Consider the following 26,692-nt stretch of genomic DNA (forward strand, 5'->3'; position numbering starts at 1 on the left):
AGTGACAAATCTGATAAATACAGAGAAGCTGGGAAGACTTGCCTGAATTGATGCAAAGGGAAATATATAGAGCCAAGAAAACAAGATATGCAATTAACTACCACAATGTAACTCAAAAGACTAACAATAAAACAATAGAAAATGAATGTTGCAAAATCACAATGAACAAGTTTGATCCTAATGAGGAGACAAGAGAAGACACATCACCTTACTACTTTGCAGAGGAGAGGAGGGGAGATGATACATAGATGTGGTGTTTTTAAATGTATTGATTGGTCTTATGGATTGAAAAAAAAATCTTCCTCTTTTTATTTCAAAAAAGAAGTTTTACAGAATGGTTCTGGGGAGGGAAGTAGGGGAGGTAGTAATATAAGGGGAAATCCAGTGATGTAAAAAAAAAAGTTATCAATAAAATTATCTTCAAAAGGTAAATAATAAAGGGTCCTTGATCTCAGGAAACCTAAAATCTAATAAGAGAAATAGGGTCTCCATGAATAGATAGAATGCAGAAATCACCATAATGCAAAATTGATTGGCAAGTGCAAAAGAGAGGCACACGCAAAGAGACAAAAAGGTTCAGAAAAGAGAGAGATGTTTTCTAAAAGAAGAGCATCAGGAAGCTGCTCCTGCAAAGGTAACATGTGAACTCCATCACATGCCACAAACATTTCCCAACCATTGCCATATCTCCATATTTTCAAGTCTTGAATCTTAGTCTACTGGGATTTCATTTTTTTCCCTTCTGATAAACTAACCTCTTTCCATTCGTGCCCTCTCTTCTACCTCTCTCTTTCCCCTGATTTTCCCTTCTTTCTTCTTCCTTTCATCAGTTGTCTTCAAGAGTAAAAAAAAAAATGACTACCTTGGGAAGTAGCAGAGACAATATCACTGGAGAGTGTCCAGGCAAGATAACCACTTATCAGGATGTCATAGAGAAGATTTTTGTTCAGATACACATTGCACTAGATTGTTTCTGAGGTTGCTCCTACCTCTAACATTCTGTGAAGTTATGATTCCATAAGCTCTACCCTTTTGTACAGGAATGATGTTTACCAACATCTATGTGTGGAAATCAAAACAAAAGTTATGAAGTTACCAAAGGAAATTTTGGGTGGGTGCAAAATAATAACCAAAACTTTGATACAATACCACTGGTTCCCTTGCTTTTTCATCTCCCAAGACTCTCTCTCTTAGTTCCAGGCATTTTAATTGGTTGTCCTATATGCCAGGAACTCCTTCCTCATCCTCACTTATCTCCTGACTTCTCTGGCTTCCTTCAAGTACCAGCTAAAGTTTCAGGAAACCTTTCCCAGGACTCCCAATCTTAGTGTCTTCTCTCTGAGATTATGTCCAATTTATCACAACTGTATATCTCTTGTCTGTGCATAGTTATTTGCAGGTTATCTCCCTCTACCACCCCCATTATAAATTACGAGTTCTTTGAAAGCAGGTGCTATCTTGTTTTTCTATCTTTATTTCCCCTATGGGAAATAGTAGGTATATAATAAGTATTTGTTCATTTGACTTGATTATGGAGCAACTCCCAAGATTGAATCTGTACTTGTCATGTATTATATGCAAAACACAACTGCATAAAAACCAACAGAATCAGCCTCACAGTTTTATTTCAAGCTATCAGCAAAAGGGGGATCTGAGAACACCTGTATTGGTGTCTCAAATAAAATGAAAGCAATGTTACTGTTAAAAGGTGAAATTTAACTCATATTTTTCTTACAAAATGTTTTCCAGGGAATAGGAGTTGTATATAGTTGTGTTGTTGTTTTTAACTGAAAGGAACCTTCAACATAATTAAATCCAATGCCTTCATTTGACAAAAGAATACATGAAGGTTCAGAGACATAACAGCACTCACTCAAGAACACAGAGGAAGATGCAGAGCCAAGTTTTAAACACTGGCTTCCTGCTCCAACATCTCAGGTTCTTTTCACTGTACCATGAATTTCCAATTGTCCAATGACATTTATAGTTTGGGTTTCAATCTAGTTTAAAACTATAGAGAAAAGACTGACAATCAGCACAGTAAAGTAGAACAAGTTCTAGATTTGGAGACAGAGGGTGTGGGTTGGAATCTTTTTTATGTAATACTTTTGCTCTTAGAGAAGTCACAATCTAATTGTGCTTTTATTCCCCTCACTGGTAAAATGATAGGATTGTATACTATATAACCTCTGAGACCCCTTTCAGTTCCAAATCTATGGTTCTAGTCAAAGTGTGGTAGGGGTGGGGGGGATTCCCTCAAAAGTTTAATAATTTCCCCAAATTGGAAGTAAGGGAATCTGAATTTAAATCCCATCTCTTCTTCATAGCTGTGTGACCTCAGGCTAATCTTTTTCTTCTTTGGACCTGTTTCCTCAACTATGAATAAAGGAGATTGATGACGTTCTAAATTTCCTCCAACTCTACATCTATAATCCTATGTATTAACTGGAACAAAATTTGAATGAGAATGTGTAGAGTCAAGCAAAAATGACCTAAAATAATCTGTTCTACCCATCATGATTTTTAAGTGTGTGCTCTGAGGGAATAGGTAGGGAAAGCAACAATAATCCCATAATCCCCACCTTTTTGTTTTCATGTGGTTAATGATGACTACTTTTGTTCTGCCCAACATCCTTCAAAACCAATGAGGCATTTTCTATTAGAGTCATTTAAGGTAAGAGAGGCTGTTTGCTTCACCAGGGAGCCAATTGGGAAAAAAAAAAATAAGCAAGTTGTGGAAATGTTTCTACAACCCAATTTCATGGGTTTAGCAAACAAAATGTGTTCAAGAGAATTCCAAGGACAGAAGGAATATCTCAGCCTGGGCCAGTGAAACCAAGGAAAATTTCTTTGGCCAGGGACAGCACAAGGCAAGAAAAACTATCGGGCAGGGGTGGCTAGGTGATGCAGTGAATAGAGCACCGGCCTTGGAGTCAGGAGGACCTGGATTAGGATCTGGCTTCAGATACTTAACACAAAAACTAGCCATGTGATCTTGGGCAAGTCACTTAACCCCAATTGCCCTCCAAAAAGAAAAAAGAAAAGAAAAACTATCAGGAAAGATGGAACCAGGACTTCCAAGTTTAGTAATTGACTGAATTAATATTTTCTTTTTACTTTGGTATTTGGATAGGAATGGAGACGGTTATGAGATTTGCTATGGCCAAAATCCACCATTACTTCCAATGAACAATTCAATAAGCATTGAGGTGCTCATGAGCCAACACCTGGGGTGGGGGAGGGGACATCAGACAATCCTGGTATCTTTTCTCTCCATACTTAACATTGCATCTCCCACCTTCCTTCTTATCTGCAAAGTGCTCTCTCCTCATCTTCACCTTTCAGAATCAGGAGCTTCCTTCAAAGCGTAACTTAGATACTATTTCCTACATAAAACCTTTTTGAATTTCCTGCCCCATCTGCCTGCCTTTACTTTCTTTTATTCTTGAGATTGCCTTACTTACATGCACATATATCTCCCATAGTAGAATGCAAGTCCCTTGAGAACAAAGACTATTTTCATTTTTATCTTTGTAGCTACACCGTCTATTTTCTTATTGTCTTGTTCATAATTAGTATATTATATTATTATATATTTATTATGTCAATATTATTATATATTTATTGTGTTAATATATTATAGTAATTAATATTTAATTAATTGTTTAAGTATAATTACACATGATTATTGAATTAATTAATAGTTATTATTTTAATATATAATTAAAAATCATAATTAACAAATACTTTATAGGCCATCACCTGACCAATAATGCTCTGTACTCAAATGCAAAATGCTTCAAAATAATATTTTTGGTTCATTTTGCCTTCTGCCAGAATTTCCTCTGGGAACGTCAGAATATAATTCATTTCAGTCTCCACAGATATTGAGAAAGGGTTTCCTGTCCCCAAGCAAGCACCTGCAGATACATATATACATATAAATATGCACATATATCTACACGCATACATACTTGGAATAGGACCTCTTTTATTTTACTCCCCAGTAATAATGCAGAAAATTCAGAGAGTTCAGTCAATATAATTGTCTTCCCTCTTTGGAGGATCTCCCTCTCTCCTCCAGTTAGGGATCTACACAATCATTTGTACTCATATTGTCATGTTGTGGTTTGGACCTCCATCAGAAGGCAGACATATTTGGGGCTTCCCCTTACCCCTACTCCACCCCTAGCTTTGCTCTCTTCGTGGTAGCAGTAGAATGAAAAGTCAAGGATTACACTCTTCCATATTGTGGCTAAGTCCCTTTACTGTTCCTCCAGCTTCGGGGCCACAAATGTCATTCTCTTCTCTTCAAAAGGCTACAACAATCTAGGAAGTTGGGGGCACAGGATCTCCCCTTCACCTGGTCAGTCATACAGATGAGACTACATTCAAAAGCAATTGGCCTCTGCCCAAATCTACCATTAGAAGTTCACAAGGGGAAGGTAGTGTATGCAAACACATCTGGTTTTCACTTAGCTCTCTCAAAGTCTCAGTGATAGTTCTACCATGTGTCTGATAGACAAAGAGGTAACAACTCAAACAGTCTAACAACAGCCTAAGAGAATCAAAACATTCCCAAAGTCTGAGAATCAACTGTTTATCTTCAAGGACAGAGGTCAATCACTGGCCTTCTGGGGCACTGTGGCCACAACACTCCATAAGTGTGGCCCAAACCCGATTAAAATATAATTGGGAAATATTTAACAAATAGCCCATCAAAAAAGGGATCTGGGTCTAGATGAGCTCTGTACTCTCTTCCAACTCTTAATATTTTATTCTACCTGCTAACAATGATTTTCCTGTGCCTCTTTTAACATCATGGAAACATAGTCACAATCAGCTCCCCGTTCAGCCCTAAATGCTCAAGTAAGTTTTGCCTCAGGGAACAGGCCCAACGTGGGGCTTTGAAAATTCAGAGCAAACAATAAAAATAGGTAATATACTTGGTGATGGAGAAAGAGAGCCTCCAAGGTGGCAAACCCTGACAACATAGAGATTCAGAGATCACGTTCATGCTTTGGAGTTACATTCAAAGGAAAATAGGTAGCCAATGCAGATGGAGGAACAGATGTGTAATATGTTCCACTTGGCCCAGATTCTCAAGTAAATAAGCCATCGAATACGGTTCCAGATGAGTCTCCTGGGTGGTCTATAAAGGTAGGACCAAATATAGCCTGCTTCACCAGTCCAAGTTGGAAGCCACAAATGTACAAGGGAGTTGATGTTTGTAGTATCTATAGTAAACACTGCACTCTTGAGTTCTTTCCTCACCGCTCCAACTTATGGCCAAAGACTTAGCTACTAATTGTAATGGTTGGGAGAAAATAAGCAATGGAAAATATTAGACAATAAATCAGTGTCCAGGAAATGCCATAGCAATCCTTTTCTCCAACTTGCATGTGCTCTGGTTACCCATCACTGCTTCTTAAGGAGCAGTGTGGAATAGTGGATAGAATACAAGACTTGGCATTGTGAAGATCCATTAAGGACTTACTAATTGTGGGACCATGGGCAAGTCCCTTAATCTCCCTGAGTTTCAGCTTCTTCCTCTTAAATGGAGATGTAGTGCCTTCCCTCACAGGGTCCCTGGGAGGCTCAAATGAGATGATATGCACAAAATAAAAATCAGCTATTATTACTTCCCAAAAGACCTAGCTCTGACTTCCTAGAGCATTCAGAGGACTAGAACACTAGACTAGGACTAGAACACTAGACTGGGAGTCAAGAGGTGAAGACTCTAGCCTTGGTAACCCACTACAAGACTACAATAACTGAGCAAATTCCATTCTTTAGACCTTAGTTCCCTTATTATATAAAATATTATGTTATATTAATATAATATTAGAGTATATTTAATTCATATTATAATATAATATTTATATGAGTTTATATTATATTAACATAAACTATTATATAATTATGTAAAATTAAGGGGCTAAACTAAGGCCCCTTTCAGAATTGTGTCTCCTTATATAATTTTCTCTCCACATATTTCCCTTCCCCAGGTTTTCCTGATTCCTAACATTCATCATTTTCTCTTCCCTCTTCTCTTCCTTTTTTTTGAAATGTAATTTTTTTTTTTTATTCTGGCTACTCTAGGTATTCTACACCAAAAAAAAAAAAAAATCCCCTGAATTTTTATTCAGAGGTTGTTTTATTGTTCAGTCATTTCAATCATTTCTGAGTCTTCATGACTCCATTTGGGGTTTTCCTGGCAAAGACTGGAATGGTTTGCCATTTCCTTCTCCAGCCCATTTTACAGATGAGGAAACTGAGGCAAACAGAGTTAAGTAACTTGCCCAGGATCACACAGCTGGTATGTGTCTGAGGCTGGTCAAATCCTGCTTCCTTTATTTCCTAACAATGTAGCCTTGAGCAAGTTATGTAGCTTTCCTGGGTTTCAATTTCCTCATCTGTAAAATGGAGGGAGTGCTAGGTGGCCTCTGAAATCCATTCAGCTCCCTTCTCTGGGCCTCAGTTTCCTCCTCTGTGAAATGATCATGTTAGAGTTGATGATCTTTGAAATCCCTTCCAACTCTAAATCCAATGATCCCAAACAAAAGAAGTCATATTAAATGACCCATTGGGAAAGTGTTTCGTTGCCAAATTAAAAATGAGGATAAAGACCACCTCTGGGAGATGTAGCAAGAGAAGTTCCATCCCACTGAAATTACTTGGATGATACAAGCATATTATGCGGGACAGCAATGCCGAATGACTGTGTTCTGACTTGGTGATTCCGTGGAGTACTTTGAAACAATTGCATACTGTCTTTTTTATGGAAAAAATAAAAGCATCATAATTGAATATGCAATGGGGTTTAAACGAGACACATTAGCAATTTTTTTATGTAGCCAATCCAGAAATTACATCATCCTGCTTGTTCATGCATGTGAGTTCAATTTGATTTGACTGGATTTGGACCCACTGGTCCATCTCCTGAAGCTTTCCTACCAAGAGTCTGGAGTAATGGAGCAAAAGCCCTTATGAAGTGGTTTTGCAGACGTTGATAAATGTATGGCCTTCCCAGCAACTGCTTAATAATTTATATAAATTCCTTGGGGGAGTTTGGTCTGTTTTTTCCCCTAACCAAAAATAATTCTTAATTCCTTTCAGAATTCTCCCAGTTATTGTAGCAAGAATTTAACAATATTAATAGTGAATGTTGATATTATATTTTATAGTTACAAAGTACTGTGTATACATTCTGGTGACTGACCTTCAAAACATGTGTTAATAACAGCACGTGAAAGAACTCGCCTAAAAGTATTCAAAGCTATATCTTCTTGGTCTAGGGTGCAATCTAGGTCTAGATATAGAGGGCAAGTCCAGGACTCTATTCACAATGCAGTTATCTAACTTGTACCTAGATGGGAATTTTTTATTGTTATTGTTGTTTGTTTGTTCTTTCCCCTGACATCCCTGACAAATAATCATTCACTGTTGGGGACTCCTAGTCATGGGTAACGATCAGCCCCTGAATTACATAGTCCATTTCACTTTCAGCCATCTTTGATGTAGGAGCAAATTTTTCTTTATACCCCACCTAAACCTGCCTCTTCAACATCTACCAATTGTTACTAGCTCTGACCTCCAGGGAAAACAGAACAAATTAATTCCCTCCAATAAGCCTCAGATAAATTGGGGACTTAGCCATCTGCTTGCAAAATATAAACACACACCGATAGCCCCTTCTTCGCTACCAGAAGGTCTTGAGCTCTTGGCCTAAAGCATCTTGGAAAGGGAACAGTGCTTGGCATGACAGCAGAAGGAATATGGACACCTGGAATTTTGTCTTTATTAGTTCATAGATCAACTTCAGAATTTTGAGGTTCAAAATGAAGTGACTGTTTTGGCTACAGATCTGAAAAGAAAATGCTAACAATTCAACAATGCTTTCAAGGTTTTAAACTCCCCTGTTTCACTTAACCAGTCAATAAATATGTTCTAGGAGGGAAAACCCAGAAACATTTGTTATCATTATTCACCAAGGACTCTGCTCTACTCACAGGTGTACAACATCAGCGGAATATTCCAACAGATCGAACTGTCTTGGGTTCCCAATGGTCATCTCTCTCCTCTTCTCAGAAGTAGCCCATGCCAATTTCACAGCTGCGGTGAACTAAGGCTAGAAGCCTACCATGATCTCATGACCACTGCAACTCTGAGTCAGGGTGTTCCCCAGACCGGTAGAACTGCATCCTGTGCAACCAGATTCCACTAACTTAGTAAGGATTTCCAAGTGAGGTAGAGTATCGGGATCCTTTACTCAATGCAACAGGTGCACTTCTGAGAAGATAAAGGTAAACTTATTTGGGGGACAAACCACAGATTATTTTTTTCATTGCCTTACATTATAATTTTAAAGATGTTTTCTGAAAGAGGGGAAATGGCTTTGTGTTAAGAAAATACGAAAATCTACTATATGATAATCAAGTTAGCACCCAATATTTATGATTCTTTAGTCTCCTTTGTTAGATCAACATCTATCTCTCACCCTCTACCAAGAATGCCCTACAAGGCACTTTTTTGGCCTTTTTTTCCTTCTCTATTCTCTCTCAATGATTTCATCAGTTCCTATGGGTTTAACTTTCACCTTTGTGTACATGATTACCAGATCTATATATGCAACTTTAGTCTCTCTCCTAAGCTCTAGGCTCATATCACTGATTGCCTCTTTAGCATTCCCAAATGGATAATGCACAGGCATCACAAATTCAAAACCAAACTCATTATATTCACCTCCCCCCCACAAAGCCACACCTCCTCTGAACGTCATTTCTGTTGTGGGGTCACTGGAGGGAGAACCCACATCAATGAAACAATGAATAATTGATATATCCTTATAATAACTCATGTCTATATAGTGTCAAAGTTTTGCAAACTACTTTACAAATATTATCTAATTCTATCCCGACAACCACCCTATGATTCTATTCTTGTCCCCATTTTACAGATGAAGAAACAGACTCAGAGATATTAAGAGGCTTGCCCCTGGTCATACAGCTAATACATGACTCTCAGTCCAGGATGCTACCCACAGTGCCATGTTGCCTCCAGTCCAGACTGAAATACATATAAAATGCTTAGCACAAAGAGCTACAGCACAGTAGCTGTGTGACGTTGGGTAAGATCCTCACCTTCTCTGTGCCACAGACTCCTCATCTATAAAATACAGCTAATAATATTTACACCATCTAACACACTTTAAAAAAAACCTATCCAGATCCAGATTTACCTCCTCTACTCTAGAGGGCTCCTGTGAGGGTTACATGAGCTAATGTATATGAAAGCACTTTATAATTAATTGTATAATGGGAAGGTGGTAGGATTACTACTAAAATATAGCATCTAGGGGCAGCTAGGTGGTGCAATGAATAGAGCACTAGCCCTGGAGTCAGGAGGACCTGAGTTCAAATCCAGCCTCAGACACTTGACACACTTGCTAGCTGTGTGTGGGCAAGTCACTTAACCCCAATTGACTTGCCTTCACCCCTTCAAAAAAAACTAAAATAAGATAAAATATAGCATCTATATCCCATCAAAAAGGGGGGCAAGCCTTACCCTGTTGTCAGTCTTTACTACTGCTCAGCAAATGATGTATGTTTGTTCAGAGTATTTTTGTAAGTATTTAACTTGCTTATTATGTACTCTGAGAAGTATTCATTTTTCAACATCTATCTTTAGGTAAGGGCAGCTAAGCAGAACAGTGGATAGAAAGCCAGGCTTGAAGTCAGAAAGATTCACCTTCCTGAGGTCACATCCTGCCTGTGACACTTACTAGGATCTGCCCAACACAGAGTTAACAGTGTAAAAGTACAACTCTATGTTTTGCCTGTATATTCTATGGGCATTAGGACCACTTTGTCTAAGTGACTCCACATTGGAGTCCTGTCATTATAATATGACTTTAAATTATAATCAAACAACATCAAGTTTATAATTATTACATTTATCACATCCATACATTAACAATGATATGGGGCCACCTTTGACAATTGCTTTAAGGGATGTCTCATGTGTGTTTATGTATGTATGTATATGTATACATACACACATATATATAGACACACATATGTAATATAAACATGCACCAATTGTCTACTCAACCGAAATTAAATAAAATGAATTAAATAGAAGTAAGTAGAAATTCTTCACCGCTATTGCTACGACTCTACCCCGGAACAATCCTGGTAATCAGGTAATTAGCTAGAGCCTCATGAATTTGAAAATTCAGAGCGTCAGAAATTTAATCAAGTTGTTCTTAGGTAATATTAGTGAGTTCAGTGTGGCCAGATTCTAGGTCGCAAAAGGAGGTCCAACAGTTTTAAGACAATCTTTTTTCAAGTATGTCAGAGATGAAAGTTGAGATCTTGATTCCACACTTGCTCTCTCCATGAAACTACTGCTTAGCTTTGGAATTCTGGACTTTTCCAGCTCTCTCAAAGCTAATTCATTTAAATAGGAAATGCTTGATATTCCAACATTTTCTATGGAAAATCTTTCTAAAATGCAGAAGCAATACATAAATGCAAATTATTATTTTTATTTGCCTGAATGTTCCTGTATTTATAAAATTATATATCTCTGCTTTCTCCTTAGGATTCCTAGTCCATCCCATTTAAAGCCTCCAATGGATGGACCCTCCTCCCAACCCTGACCCTCTATCAATCTTACTGAGAAGTGAAATCCAAATGTAGGGTTGGGAGTGGACCTAGTTTATATGATGAAGACCAATACCTTCCAATGGAGGGGAAGGAGTTTCCATTCAGAGGATTGAGATACAACAAGCATTTAGCCAGAAATGAGAACAAAGAAAGGGATGAATCATAACATGTTCAAGTAGAGATTAGTGACTAGAGATAAAGGTCTTAGAAATGAAAGGGTCAAATCCTGTCTCTGGATTAGTAATCTGGACACGATCTTGGGCCAGGCACTTAATCTTTTTTGGGCCTCAGTCTCTTTATCTATAAAATGAGAGGGCTAGATTTGATGACCCCCAGATCTTGAAAAGCCTGTCATTCTATAAGCCTAAGCAGTAAATAAGATAAGAGCCAGCAGAAATTCTTGAAAAGAATTAATCTAATGATTAATAATAATTAAATCTAATGATTTAAGTTTTGCCTACTCTCCTACTCTGGAGCCTCCTAAACATATGAATGTATATATATATATATATATGCAGATATATATGTGTGTGTATCTATACATATTTGTAGATTCACATGTATGTGATATGTGTATGAAGGAGGAAGCAGGGTTTTCACCACTAAAGTTTGTGTCATTGTTTTTGGTTGTTGTTGAGTTGTTTCAGTGGTGAAACTCCTCATGACTCCATTTGGGCTTTTCTTGGCAGGGATACTGGAGCAGTTTATCATTTCCTTCTCCAGCTCATTTTAAAGATGAGGAAACTGAGGCAAATAGGATTAAGTGACTTGCCCAGGGTCACATGGATAGTAAGGCAGATTTGAACTCATGAAGATGAGTCTTCCTGGTTCCAAGTACAGTGTTCTATCCACTATACCATCTAGCTCCCCTAGAGTTTATGAGGCTGGTTCTAATCACATTGCCATTTCTGTATTCTCTGCCAATACTTGGAAGAAGAGATCAAGCATTAGGCAGGACCCTTATTACAATGTAGCAGAATAGATTGGAGAGTTAAGATTCTTTCAATATCTTTCTTTTGTATCTGTGGATGTATTTTCCGTTTTGTGTGTTTCACTAGGAGGGGGTCTTACGCATCAGTCTATGTTGCTGAATTGCCCATGGTCTAAGGAACAGAGAACAACAAATGGAGAGATTTAACTATGATGAATCTATGGCATAAGGTCAGCTAAGTTTGGTACATCATAATAACTTTTGCCTTATAAGGTATTGATGGCAAAGACATGGGGACTCTGACAGGTCCAGAGACCCTAGCAGTAAGTTATGGATCATTACCAATTTACTTCTCCCTTTCCTCATAGCTTTCATGTCTTTTCAATTCACCCCTCACCTTAATGCATCACTCCTGCTCTCCACAATCACCAGTTTAGGGTCAAACTTTGGTCGCCTTCACCCCAAATTTCATATCAATTCAGCTGATGCCTTCCCACATCACCATCTCTCCCCACCCCAACCCCTTTCCACAGGATGCTGGAGAACATTCATGTCATGTTAAAGCAAAGTTCCCTGAGGATTTTCAGGTATGGATCATCATAAAAATGAACATCTGGAAGGAGTAAGAAGAATTTTATGCAGATTAATTTTATAACAAAGACAAAAAAGTTAAGAATGTATTGAAAATCAATTGTCTGCTCTGTGCTTTTGAACTCACTGTCAAAAATACAATCCTAAAAATAGTGTCTTAAGCTAATAAACTTTCCCATTTGCTAATATGGTGAGCAAGACATCCCTTATAGTAGTTGCTAGAGGTGGATGAACATTAGTGTCAACCTCTGGATGGAATGGATGGATCTATGGATGGATGGATGGACAGAGACAGACAGACAGATAGATAGATTAGATATATATACATAGACATAAATATAGATGAGATGTAATTATAGTCTTTATATTATTTGATATTGTTGTTTATTATTTGATTTTCTATTATAATGATGGGACTCCAATATGGAGTCACTTAGGCTAAGTGGTCTCAATGCCCATAGAAACATATAGGCAAAACAGATAGTTGTACTTATCCACTGCTAATTCTATGAGGCAAATAAGATTTGCGGCTTTTTTGATGGGACAAACTCAACCTAATTCAAGGACATTGAGTCATTCTCCTTCTGCTGCTTAAGTTAACATTATATCCTCCCATCACTTTGAGTTCTGGATAAAGAAATTCCTCCTCCCTGAGCTTTGTCCAGCCTGGTGTCAATAATGAACTCTGAAAACTTTTCTACCACATCTGGATCTGTTTAGGAATGTCCCTTCCTACATCTGGTGCCAATTACCTATTCTTAACCAAGCCCATTCTTAGGGTATATAATCTTGCCACCTGAAGCCCAGCATTGAGCATGTTCCCTCTCCAATATGTCTCCCTCACCCTGAACTGAGCTTCCTGCATGTAAGGACAAACCTTCATCTGTTTATATTTCTATAGTGTATGGATGTGCTTTTGTTTGCCTGATTGTTGCGTCATATAACAAGAAAGCTTGTGATTGTACCATTTCTTGAGTACCATTTTTTTAGATATGACAAACCCAGTTATTTGCTTTAACCAGAGCCTGTGAGGCCAAATAAAGCAATGTTATTCATACTAAAGGTCCAGTCTATATAGATATTCCTTTTTTCCTCCACAGAAAAGATGCCCAGTCTAGGCTAAATACTTTTTCTCCAAACTGTGGTTATGACTATTCCAAAGAACTGGCTGTTTCTTGTTAGAAACCCAAAACAATTCATCTTGCTCTAAATTTGGGGTTGGATTTTAATTTCACATGTCACTTTACTTCATTATAAATGTTGTGCCAACAAATAAGCAATCTGGGGAGGGGGACTGGTTAGAAAAAAGAGAAAAATGTCAGGATAACTGAAAGTCAAGATATCTTTATTCCTCTTTTTCAGGGTTTTGTTTTTTGGTTTTTGTTTTGTTTTGTTTGGATTGGATGTATGATTTCATTTGGGTAGGGAATGCCCAGAGAGGAAACTCCTGCCAATGCAGACTGGCAAATGGTCTACATTTTATACTCTCAGAGACTTGCCTGGGGCACTGAGAGGTTAAGTCACTTGCCCAGAGTTGAGCAGTCCTTCACCAGAACGTAAACCCAGATCATCCTGACTCCAAGGCAGGCATTTTATCCCCTATGCCATGCTGCCCCTCGCCTTTTAACATTGGATACTTCAAAAGATTCATGATTTTGATAATGTGGGAAACTCCAAGCAGCACAAAGGGCACCTCTGAAAACCACACTTTGATGGCTTGTTTCAGGCACTGCCGTGGCTAAGAAAATCCACAAGGTTGTGGCCAATTTCCCGGTGACGTGCCTTTCTGCCTAGCTAGGCTGGTCCTCTGACAATGTCTCATTGCCCAATGCCTTTCTGGCTTAGAAGGACCCACCAGAACTTGAGTTCCTTTGGCATAACCTCTGAGCACCCAGACGCCCCTTTGTCATGAAGAGGCATCAGAGGAAAGCTTTAGTAGAAGAGTGGACGTTAATCGACAGGTAGATAATAACAAAATCCTTTCTATTTTTTTTAAAGAAACATCAATGAAAAGCTTTATGTTTTCAACTATCATGCTATTTGCAAAGAGTAATTCTACTGCAAGAGTGGACCTGCAAGTTTAAGTGGACTGCAAGTTAAGCCTCTTAACCTTTAAATTTTTTATTTTATTTAAATATAAATATTTCTTGTTTTATATATAAATATAAAAGCATTCATTGAGTACTAGGCACTGTGTGAAGTGCTACAAAAATGAAGCAGTCCCTGCCTTAAGAAACTTACAAGGGGAAAACACACATGGATATAAGTATGGACAATGGATTCTCAAAACAAACAAAACTAGAAAACCTTATAGAGAAATGGGGAGAGGAAGGAAGCACTAGCAGCTGGAGAATCAGCTAAGACTTCACTTTAATTATATCCTTACAAAGCTAAATATCCACATATGTGTCATCTCCCATTCACATATGCTAATTCCCCTGAAGGCAAGGACTATGTCATTTTTAATCTTTGGATCCTGAGAACCCAGTACAAAGTCTTACACAAAGTAGATCCTAAGTAAATGTCTTTAAAAGAGTGATTATAAAATATTGCTTTAGTCAGTCATTCCTTGACTGTACCATTAAAAGTGATTCACCAAATCACAGATTTAGAACCAGAAGAACAGGAGAGGTAGCTCGGGGGTGCCATAGTACACTGGGTCTGAAGTCAGGAAGATCCAAGTTCAAATCCAGCCTCACAATTCCTGTGTGACTTTGGGCAAGTCACTTGTCCAGCTTCTTCAATTGTAAAATAGGTATAATAATAACACCAAATCAGAGTGCTGTGGTGAGGTAGGTGCTTTGGGAACCTTAAAAATCTATATTAGATATTTGATCTTTTATAGACGTCATCTTATATCATAGCTCACCACAACCCTCATTATACAAATAAGGAAACTGAAGCCCAAAGATTAAGGCCAGAGGCGCCCAGGTATTAAGGAAACAGCCAAGATTCAAATGCAGATCCTCTAATTCCAAATTTGGTGCTATTTCCAGAGCTGCTCCTCAGTCATAGACTATTAATTCTAGAAAGGACCACAGAGATATTCTAGTCTGGCTTCCTTGTTATGCAGAGAAGGAAACTGAGGCTTGAAAATCCTAACCACATTCTCATTGTTTTAGAGAAGACTTGTCTAGCCATCATACTCGCATTTTTCACCATTAAAGACTCAAAAACAAAACAAAAAGAAAAAAACCCTGTATTTTTAAAAGAAAGAAACATTAACAAAAAGCATTATGTTTTCAACAAGCTTGAAAAAAAAGTGATTCTGCTGGAAGAGGGGACACAGGCTCCTAACCTCTAAAATTTTTTTATGAAACTATTTTCCACCCAATGATTGATTTCTTAGCATTTTTATGATTCCAAAACAAATACTTCCAGCTACGTCTGCAGAATCACTTTGCTGCTAAAAACCACTAAGCTCCCATCCAACAAAAGCCCCAATCCTGCTCTTATGAGATCTTGAGGCATCTAAGGGTATCTCAAAAGGGGTTTATGAAACAAAATTAATTTTGACTCACTTTAAAGAAAAACAAATACCTTTCCAGCTTTATCTTGTACCAAGTTCCCTTCAAGTATTTTACCATTTAGACAAACTAGCAATTCTTGTGAACCTGACCTTCCACCTCTGGTCATTTCCAAAAGTCACGCCCTCCTGCCTTTCACCAAAGACTGGAATGTTCTCTGACTTCATTTGCATCATTTCAGGCTTCTTCAAGGCTTTACCTTCTCCCTAAAGCCTTCCCTGATCTACACCCACTACCTTCCACTAAGGTCCTTCCTCTCTTTCTTCAAATTCTCATGTGTTTTATTTACCTGTGTGCATAGGATCAGAAATCTATTTAAAGCTAAAAGAGACTTAAGGGGTTGAGTCCAATACTTTCATTTTACAGATGAGGAAATTGAAGTCCAAAATGGTGATGTGATTTCTTCAGGGTCACAGAGCTAGGATTTGAACTTAGGTTTTTCTGACTCCACACCCAGTACTTCATCCTTCAGACCATTATAGTCCCCAGGGATAACATAAACCCCTTGAAGGCAGGGGCCATTCTTGGGTTGGGATCCCCAGCTCCTAGATTAAGGCCTTGCTCAGAGTAGATGTTTAATGGAGATTTGTTGAACTTGAGTTTTTCAAACATATGCTAATCAACTCTTTTCGAATTTGATGAGGATGAGGGAAATATGGCTGTCAGCTAAATCAAACAGCTGGGTGTTAAAACCCCTCCAAGAACAGAAATAAGAAAGTATTTCCTGCCTTAATGTATTTCAATAGTAGCTTCCAAGAGAGAACATAAGGGCAGAGAGAAAAGCATTTGATTCTATGACACAGTGAATACAGTACCAGGCTTGGAATCAGGAAAACTCTTTTTCTTAAATTAAATCTGGCCTCAGATACTAGCTATATGACCCTAAACCTCATTTCATTCTGTTTTCCTCAGTTTCCTCATCTGTAAAATGAGCTGGAGAATAAAATAGCAAATCACCCAGGTAGCTTTTCAAAGAAAACCCCAAATAAGCTCATGAAGAATCAGACAACTTGGAGCAGCTAGGTGGTTCAGTGAATAGAATACTGGCCCTGGAGTCAGGAGGACCTGAGTTCAAATGTGGCCTCATACACTTGACACAGTAGCTGTGTGACTGTGGGCAAGTCACTTAACCCCAATTGCCCTCCAAAAAGAAAAAAAAAAAGAATCAGACACAACTGAAACAACAATAACAAAAAGCACATGGTTATCTGAATGCATTCAATTCAAGGATGCAATTACGATTTGTGTGCACACCAGTATGAAAAGGAAGAATTCCTGTACTAATTATGCTTTCCATATTTGGGAATGCAAGGTGTAGAAAGCTAAGTGAGGACTCAGAAGCTCACCTGAATGTCTTAGGCTTTAAGACAATTTCTGGAATACCCAGGATTTCAGGAGTCAACTAGCACAACCTGACCAAGAATCCTTGTTACAACATCTCTGACAAATGGTCATGCAGCCTCTAAGCTTGAGGATGTCCAAGGACAGGGAGCCTTCTGCCTCCTGAGGCAGCACATTCCACTCTGGAGTAGCTCTAAAAATTAGGGAGTTTTTCTTTTTTTTTTTTAGAGTGGGGGAAGTGAGGCAATTGGGGTTAAGTGACTTGCCCAAGGTCACAGAGCTAGTAAGTGTGTCAAGCGTCTGAGGCCAAATTTGAACTGAGGTCCTCCTGACTTCAGGGCTGGTGTTCTATTCACTGTGCCACCTAGCTGCCTTGGGAATTTTTTTTTTTACCTCAATCCTTGGTCTTCCTCTCTGCCATTTGTAGCCATTTCTTCTCATTCTACTCTCAAGAACCAAGGATAACTACCTGAATTACCAGGAAAATTTCCTTCACCATTATATTTATCATATGTAGAATCCTATACCTTGCACAGACAAATAATATGCTAACACTTAGCTGTAAAATAAAATTAAGGCAATCTGCTGGTTGATTGATCTACATGACACCAAATTGATGTAACAGTTTTGTGCTTTTTCTTTAAAGCAACTGACTGAAAACCTAATTTCAAATTTTAAAAATAATGTTCCCCTAATGGAAAGAGTAGTGACTCTAAAGAGAGAAATCTAAATTCAAATCCCACCTCCAGATCATCTTAGAATTTGGTCTATTGGGGTGGCTAGGTGGTGCAGTGAATAGAGCACCGACCCTGGAGTCAGGAGGACCTGAGTTCAAATCTGGACTCAGACACTTAACACAAAAAGTAGGCATGTGACCTTGGGCAAGTCACTTAACCCCAATTGCCTTCCAAAAAGCAAAAAAAAAAAAAAAGAATTCTCATCCATTCTCTCTGAAATCTTGACCCATTTTGCAATTTCATTTCATAGAATCACATCAGAGAATCAGAGCTTAAATAGGTATCAGAGGATCCATGGTCCAACCATCACTGAAACATGAATCCCCTTTACCCAATTCCAGCCCCTGCTTGAATGCCACTCACAATGGGGTACCAATGACCAGCCAAAGCTAACTGTTAGGAAGTTGCTATTTATAGTGAATCAAAATCTGCCTCCTGCACTTGTCTATACTTTGTTCCCAGTTTTTCCCTCAATCTTCCCTCATTTGGCTCTCTAGTCCAGCTTGTTCTCCAGCTACCATTGCACATGAGTAAGGTAACACACAGCAACCATAGGAAGACCGGGAATCGTAGAAATGCTATAAGAATCAATGAAGCACAGTAGATACAGTTTTGGACTTGGAATTATAAAGATCTGGGTTCAAATCCTGCCTTACCTACTTATGATTTACCTACTAAGTCATATTGAAGCCATGAACTAGACTGTTGGAGCAAGATCTCCACAAAGGAAAAAAGAGATACTTTCCACATTTGCCTACTTTTATAACAAGGATTACCCATAGGATTTCTTCCATTAGAAGGAGGAGATTCATAAGGTCAGGGGAGATTCTCTAGAAATGAACAGAGTGGTAGGAAACAGTGATTCTGCTCAGAGGGCCTTCATCATTCTTAATGAGATGTATCCAACCTCAGCACTCAAAGCAAGGCTTGCTTTACCAGGCTTTCAAAAATAATCAGAGCTGAGATCATGTTCCCTTTGCCTTCCTGTATTTCTGACTTTATGGTCCTCCCAGGCCAGTGGAGCAGTCAATCTTAGCCCCCTTCAAATCAATTTAGTTTTAGCAAGGATAAGGCACACTGCTGGGAGTCTCTAAATGTATTTCCAAGCCTTTGGCCCAGCTTTGGCCGCATGTTCTTCCATCAATGTGGTCACCTACTGCTATAATGAGGAAATGAGAGTTCCACAGTGCAAATTCACAGTCCCCCATCAGATCCTGGGAAGTAAGAAGTGCCTTTGGTAAACTTGGATGGTTAACTAGGTTGAATTATTTTTTCCCCTAGGCAACAGAAAACCTAAGTTCAAGTTTTTAAAATAATGCTCCTTTCATGGAAAGAGTAGTGACTCTAAAGAGAAAATCTAAATTCAAATCCCACGTCCAGTACTATTTGTATGGCTTTGGGCAAATTAACCTCCTTATGCCTCAGTTTCCTTATTTGTAAAATAAGAGATTTTAAATAATAAATAAAATAAGATCTAGATAATTTGTGGGGACCCTTCTAGCTCTATATCTAAGATCCTATGAGCCTAAGAAATATTCACTTTCTCAGTGGGTAATACTCTTTAGGGAGTTATTAGGATGCCTTATCATGGAATGGAGTCAACCCTAGGTTCTGAAACATTAAGCCATTTGATCACAAATTACAGCACTTTCCAGTCAAATTGAAATGTTTCTTCTGTGGGCTCAATCGAAAATTATGTATTCATTGTCCAAGGACCAGCTAGGTTTGGAGAGGCTCATCAGCCCATTGACCAGAAGGTGATGAATTTCGGGAGCCACAGTAACTATTGAAGATTATGTACTACAACACAGAGGACTGACACTGAGGAAATAAAGTGGGAAGGGATGATAAGAGCACTAGAGGCATGACATTGACCAGCTGGCTTCCTGATTGCCTAACAGCAAGCATGAAATTGGACAGTGGAGGAATGAACTTTGTTCAGACCACCTAGGTGGATGAATCCCACATCTGTGATTAATGAAGGACTGAGGTGATATCATAGGATAATAAATTTAGAATGAGAAAAGACCTAAGGGATCATCTCACCCAAAACCCACATTTTAGAAATGATGAAAATGAGGAAGATAGAAGTTAAGTGATTTGTCCAAGGTCACAAAGGTATTAAGTGTCAGGACTGAGGTTAGAACCCATGACCTCACTGCTGTTTCCATTGTATCAGTCTATAAGGTAGAAGTGTTGTTCACCTTTGGTGAACTTTCAAGCAGGAAGAGATGGGATATAACACAAGAAGAACAGCAAAGAGTTCAGTTTGACTCAGTTATATGGAAGAATACACATAATAAATAACAATGTGTATAAAGGAGAAAGATAATATAATAAAAATTGATAGGTAGGCTGGATCCAGTTTATAAAGGGCTTTAAAAGCTAAACCAGATGATGGTATATTCAATCCCAGAGGCAATAGGAAGCCATTGTGGTTTGCTGAATAGAAGACTGACTTGGTTAGACTTGGAAAATCAAGATGGATTGGAGTGGGGAAAAGTCACATTGCAATAGTCCAAGCAAGAGGTAATTAGGCTCTGAACAAGGGAGATGGCTGACTGTGGAGAAAGGGGAGTGGATGGGAGAAACACTGTGGAAGTAGAATCAAAAAAATTTGGTAATTGGTTAGCTTTGTGGGGCAAAGGAGAGTGAGCTATCAAGCCTGAGAACCTGGATGACTAGAAAAATGGCAGTGCCTGTGATGAAACAGGGAAATGAGAAAGACAGGATGAGAGCTGTTTGAACCTGGAGATGCTGCAAAGCCTATGAGACACCCAGTCTGGAAGATCCAATAGGCAGTTGGTGATGCTGAGGAGAAAAGTTAGAGGTGGGCATGTAAGTCAGGGTAGTACTTGAATAAGGATGACCATTGAATCTATGGCAATGATGGCCTCACAGAGAGAACATAGAAAGAGAAGAGGTACCAGAACAGCACCCTTGGGATACACCTACAGTTAAGGGGCAGGACACAGATGATGATCCAACAAAGAAGACTGAAAAGCATTCCAACAAGTAGGAAGAGAGCCAGGCAAAGCAGAATCCAGAGAGGAGAGACTCTGAAGAAGGACAAGGGCATCAAGAGTATCAAATACACAGAGAGGTCAAGAAGAATGACAGCTGAGAATTGATCATAAAATAGGGCAATTAAGAGATCATTGGTAACTTTGGGCAGAACTGTTTCAGATGAATGATAACATTGGCAGCCTAATTCCAGAGAGTTTAGAAGGCATTAACAAGACAGAAATGAAGGCAAGGAGGTCAGATGACTTCTTCCAAGGTGTTTGAATATCAAAGAAAGAAGAGGAAGAGGGAGAGAAGAAGAAAAAGAGGAAAAGGAAGAGGAATAGGAAGAGGAAAAAGAGGAAGAAAGAGAGTTGGAGAGAAGAGTCAAGTGAGTTTTGTCTTTAAGTTAATTTTTAAAGAATGAGCCTTGTTATTTTTATAGGAAACAGATAATTAATAAGGAAGAGACTAAAAATTAGGAGGGAATAGATGGGGCAGTTAGAAGGTGGTTGTGGGGCAAATTGTCAAGGGAGATAGCCAGAGAATGGGAGTAAAAGCAGGAATAGTGGGAGATGATATTGAAGTGATATGAGATGTAGAAGAGATGCAACTGGCCTCTATTTTCTCCGTAAAGGGGAAGAGGAGTGAGAAAGAAAAAGAGATGGTGTGGGAGGCTTACAGAAAAAAGATAAGATTTGGATTATTTGCTCTGGGGAACGTGATAGAGAATCAAAGAATTATTCAGTCATTTCAGATGCTTCTAATTCTTTTTTGCCCCATTTGGGGTTTTCTTGGCAAAGATACTATAGTTGTTTGCCATCTCCTTCTCCAGCTATTTTTACAGAGGAGGCAACTGAGGCAAATAGGGTGAAGTCATGTAGCAAATAAATGTCTGAGGCCAGATCTCAACTCAAAAAGATGAATCTTCCTGACTTCATATATCCACTGCACCACAAGGGGTAACCTCTGAAGACCATGGGACATTTTACTCAATCAGGTGTTACATTGATTGTTCAAAAAGCTTATGGTGACTAGTGGTTATGGCAGTTATGGTACAGAAAGAAGGCATGAATTCCAATCTGCCCTCAGGTACTCACTAGTTGTGTGATCCTTGGATTGTCATTTAATCTCTATTTGCCTCTATTTCTTCATCTATTCAATAAGGATAATAACAACTCCCTCCCAGGGTTACTGTGAGGATCAAAGAAAGTCATATGTAAAGTGCTTTGCATCCTTAAAACTCTCTATAAATGCTACTCTAGTATTATTTTTATTAAATTCTCATTTTTATTCAGGGAACATTTGTTTTTGTAACTGTCCCATTGTCTCTTTGGTGCCCTCTTTCTTCTTGCCCCCTTCTCATTCACCCCAAACTATATGGATTTGAGGACCTTATGTTGACCCAGTAGCAGAGCATTCTCTTCAGAACCCTAGGAACCCAAAACTATCTCTTTGCCATATCCACTATGAAAGCCCACCTAGCCTAGGTCCCATTTTGTCAGGGTCTTGCACTAATTAGCTGTGCTATAGGAAAGCCATTTGGCAGGTTAATGTAATGGAAAGGATGTTGGCCTTCGAGTCAGAAAACCTTTCCTCTACTCCTGCTTCTGACATTTATTAGTCATGCAACTTTGCCAAGCATCTCCTCCCCTTCAAAGCTCAGTTTCTAAACTGTTCTAAAATTGGAACAATGACACTTGAACTACCTACCTCAACAGAGGAACTTTATAAAACATATATGATACAAACATGAGTTATTACTATCACTACTAATTAGATATACATATGTATATATACATATACAAACTTATATATGCATACCTACATATATACATATACATATATGTATGTGTATGGGATTATATTATATATGTGTGTGTATGTGTGTGTGTAGAAAGAGAGAGGGATATTACAGTTATCCCTTCGATATTGTGACTCTCCCCATCATAGTTTCATTATATCATGGATTGGTATAAAAAAGCAAATGGTAATTGGGGTGGGGGGAAGTTGTGGAAGCTGCAGATGACACACGAAAGCCAGCAGGTGACACAGAAAAAGTTTAGAAACTCAAAACTGCATAAAATATATGTATAGTATTGTATAATATCAATATATTTTACCTTTTAATAGCATAAAAATTCAGACTTCTTCTCTGGTATGAAGAGAGGGCCAAAAAATTTTATGTGGATTTTCCAGGTTGCAGAGGCACCATGCCCCTACCCCTGCCACGTGGAAGGGATAGCCATATACATGTAGCCATGCATATTCACATACATATATGAATACACGTGTGTATATATGCATATGCACTCCACAAGCATGTGTAAGAAAACTCTCTTTACCAATGTGTAAGAAAACTCTCTTTACCAATGCAACTGGGCAATCATTTGGCAATTTCTGGTCTTGGAGCCTTGTCTGAGGGCCTGAAAGACTTGCCCTGTGTCATGCAGCCAGTCTGTATTAAAGGTGAAACTTGAACTCAGGTTTTCCTAACTCCAAGGTCACTTCTTCATCTATCAAGCCATGGCTTTAATAGCGATAATGGTTTAAACTAATTGGTGCTAATGGCATGTGGTGAGTGACTGAAAGTTACCAATTTTAATGTGATTAGACACTCAAGAGGACATATGTCTTGACTTAAAGACATGAATAACTAATGGCAGAATTTCAGGTTCTGGGGTAAGCCAATGAGGGAGCTATTTGAGAATAAAGACTTCCTTTCTTGGACCCCTTAAATTTCAAGTCATGATGTGACTCATTGTCTATACATAAGGCCAACTTTCTATTCAACAGCGATTATAATCTAATGGAGAGAAGGTTTTCTTTCCTTATTTGTATCAATGCCATACAAAAAGATTTGGATTAGGCAGATAGTATCATTCTGCCAAGGATACAATCTATTTTGTTGACTGGTCTGGAATAATTCATTCAAAGGCGGCAGGCACACCCTCTGCATTGGGAGCAAGCCTCAGTTGTGAAAAGAGGCCATTTCCTGGCAAAGCAAATGACCTGAATCAGGACTTTTTTCTCCAAGGGCTAGAGGCCACTTCCTGGGAAAGCAAATGACCTGAAACAGGACTTTTTTATCCAAGGGCTTACATTCTCTTAGTGGAAAAGACATTATCTAACAAATCGGAGCTTGTTTCCTGCTTTGGGGCAAGAAAGGAAGCCAGTGTTAGAACCAAGAGGTTGGAGATCAAAGAAAAATGAGCGGAGCAGCTCTCTGGCAACATTTCTTGAGGAACTTGGCTTTGTGACAGTGAAAATACACTACAGATATATAAATTATTCAGGTTGGGAAGGCCTTGGTCTCAGCCTTCCATGCTGGAGTCATGTGGGAAGGAACGTCTAGACATATGAGATTAACTTCTTGCTTTCAAAACTCCCCAATTTTAAAACAACATCTGCACGGGCCCTTGTGTCGAATTATGTAATGTCAACTGGAGATTCCTAAGGAGCCACACAAGCTGTAGACTTTTTAACCATGGGTTAACAATGAGTTCCTCTTCCATGATACAGCTTTAAAAGACTTGACTTTCTAGTGATTGGAAGCATCCAGGATTGGAAGGCAGGGTTAATAAAATCAATATAAAAAGATTTTGTGAAAATAGAATTTCATCAGATCACTTGGGTTGACCATGTAACAATCCACAAAGCTCAGTCAGGAGGTCTATTATTCCCTATGTTCCATGGTTAAGCTTTCATTCTTTCCTTTGGACACAATTTTCAATTAATAAGCAGAACAAATAAGTCCAATGAACTAGATTGCACTTTCATAGAATGGCCTTTTTTTTTCATGGAGGGATGGCTAATATGATGAATGGGCTAAAACCAATAACATTAAATTTTATTGTCAAGGTTCAAAAAAAATCATCTACACATGTTCAGCATCAGGAAATTTGCCTAATCACCAGCTCATGTGAAAGACCCGAGGGATTTAGTTGATCATATGCTCCATATAAAACAGCCACGCAACGTGGTTAGTTAAAAAAAACAAAAAACAACCTTATCGGTAGCAGGATAAGGCCTAACCTAGAGCAGGAGATTCCCATGGTACTTTGCCCTGATCAGATTATGTTTGAAATAATGAGCCCAATCCTAAGACTCACATTCTAAAGGGACATTAAGAGGAGGGCTATCAGAGACTATGAGGAGACCGACCACATTTCTTACTGAATTGTTGAAGCAATAGGTTTTTCTTGGTGGGAAAAGAAAAGATTTATCAGGCATAGGTGCTTCATTCTAATATCTGAAGTGTTGCCAAGCCATCGACCCATTTGTTTTTTTTTTTTTTTAAGAAATTGGGGTTAAGTAACTTGCTCAAGCTTACACGGCCAGGTGTTTCTGGGTGGGTGCTAAGTGTCTGAGCCCAGATTCCATCCCCAGGTCATTCCGACACTGGGGCCAGTGCTCTTACTCGCTGTTGTGCTACCTGGCCGCCCCCATTGACCCATTTGTTGACAGGTAGCATGCCCCTGATAATAAATGTTATCTTGCTCAGAGAACTGCCTTGGTTTACCTTATTATTAAAATTCAATGGTAACAGAAAGTTATGGGTTAAATTAATGACGTGCATTCTTTTGTATTCTAGAAGACAGAAAAAGGACTGATATTTGGATGTTACAGGAAGGCAGTTTTCAGCACCTCAAGGAAAATAATGATTCTTAGCCTAGGGTCTGTGAACTTGAAAAAAAAATTTGATAATTGTATTTCAATATAATCAAGCTTCTTTTGTCTCCCTGTGTATTTTGTCTTCTTCAGTTAAAAAATACTATTCTGAGGAAGGTTGCCCAGACTGCCAAAGAGAAAGGTTAAGAACCCCTGACATAGAAGGATCATTTAAGTGGTTAGGAGGTAGGACTAGATGACCTCAGAGACCCCTTCCAACTCAACATTTTCAGAACATTAATTAAGAAATAGATTTTGCTGTTTTAATTATTAAGATGATTTCTCTCTCCTTTGCTAAGCAGCTCATCTCTGACACTACATATTTGACCTTGGGTAAGACCTCCCTTACCCTCCATTTCCTCATCTATAGAATGAGGGGCCTAGACTACATGATCTCTGTGATTCATTCCAGTCTTACATCTAGCATCCTATGATCTAAATAATTTAAGGCACCCAGATGTTTGGTGTTACGTAGATACAACCATAGAGTGTCGCTATCATGCAAAACCTCCTGGGACAAAAGCCCAAGGGTTCTGTAGTGACACTATTTGATTTTTCTAATAAGGGATGCAGGTCAGAAAGAGAAATAGAAGCATTATAAGAGGGTCCATGTTGGTGATTCAAGTTCTGCTCTGATAATTTGACCTAACTGGACAGAGGGAGCCCTGGACTGGGTTAGGAAGATGTGGCATCTATTCCTGGATCAATCATGATGAGACTTGAAGCAAATTATATCCTTTCTCTATAAAATGAAAGGACTAGAAAGAAGGGTCTCCAGGTCCCTTTTCTGCTCTAAGGATAGAGATGTAGCATCTTTGTACACAGCAGACACTTAATGAATCTCACTAGATACAATGTGATATAGAGAAAAATGCACTGGAGATAGGGTGGCCCAATGATCTCAAATTAAATCACAGATTTGCTGCTTGTATGAATTTAGATGAGCTGAGTCCCCTCCTTTCCCTTCTCTAGGCTTTAGGTATCTCTCCTGTGAGATGCAAAGTTTAAATAATGATCATCTCTGGGATCTTACCCTCCTCTAAATCCCCTAAAACCTATGAATGCTGAAACAAAACATCCAGGTGAAAAGCTTTGCTGCATCACCCTGTGGTATGCTGCCATACACTCACAGTCATAACTCAAAATATCTAAGCTGACCAATCACTTCACAAAGCTCTCTCTCTCTCTCTCTCTCTCTCTCTGTCTCTCTCTCTCTGTCTC

The 26,692-nt window shown here is 38.7% G+C and overlaps 1 protein-coding gene and 1 long non-coding RNA gene across 2 annotated transcripts in view; one reads left to right on the top strand and one right to left on the bottom strand.

Moving 5' to 3' along the window:
* The window catches only part of LOC138163780 (uncharacterized), a 62,334-nt gene extending 54,166 nt beyond the window's left edge, over positions 1-8,168 (bottom strand). The window contains exon 1 of the long non-coding RNA XR_011168921.1: positions 8,013-8,168. This is a non-coding gene — a long non-coding RNA (uncharacterized lncRNA). The remainder of the gene's footprint in view (positions 1-8,012) is intronic.
* Positions 1-26,692, top strand: part of BBOX1 (gamma-butyrobetaine hydroxylase 1) — a 519,348-nt gene that overhangs the window by 280,193 nt on the left and 212,463 nt on the right. The gene's annotated exons all lie outside the window — the stretch shown is intronic.

The sequence above is a fragment of the Petaurus breviceps genome, unplaced genomic scaffold (assembly GCF_028583685.1).
Source record: "Petaurus breviceps papuanus isolate PSGF00001 unplaced genomic scaffold, PetGlider_PUasm1.0 188, whole genome shotgun sequence".
Lineage (NCBI taxonomy): Eukaryota > Metazoa > Chordata > Mammalia > Diprotodontia > Petauridae > Petaurus > Petaurus breviceps.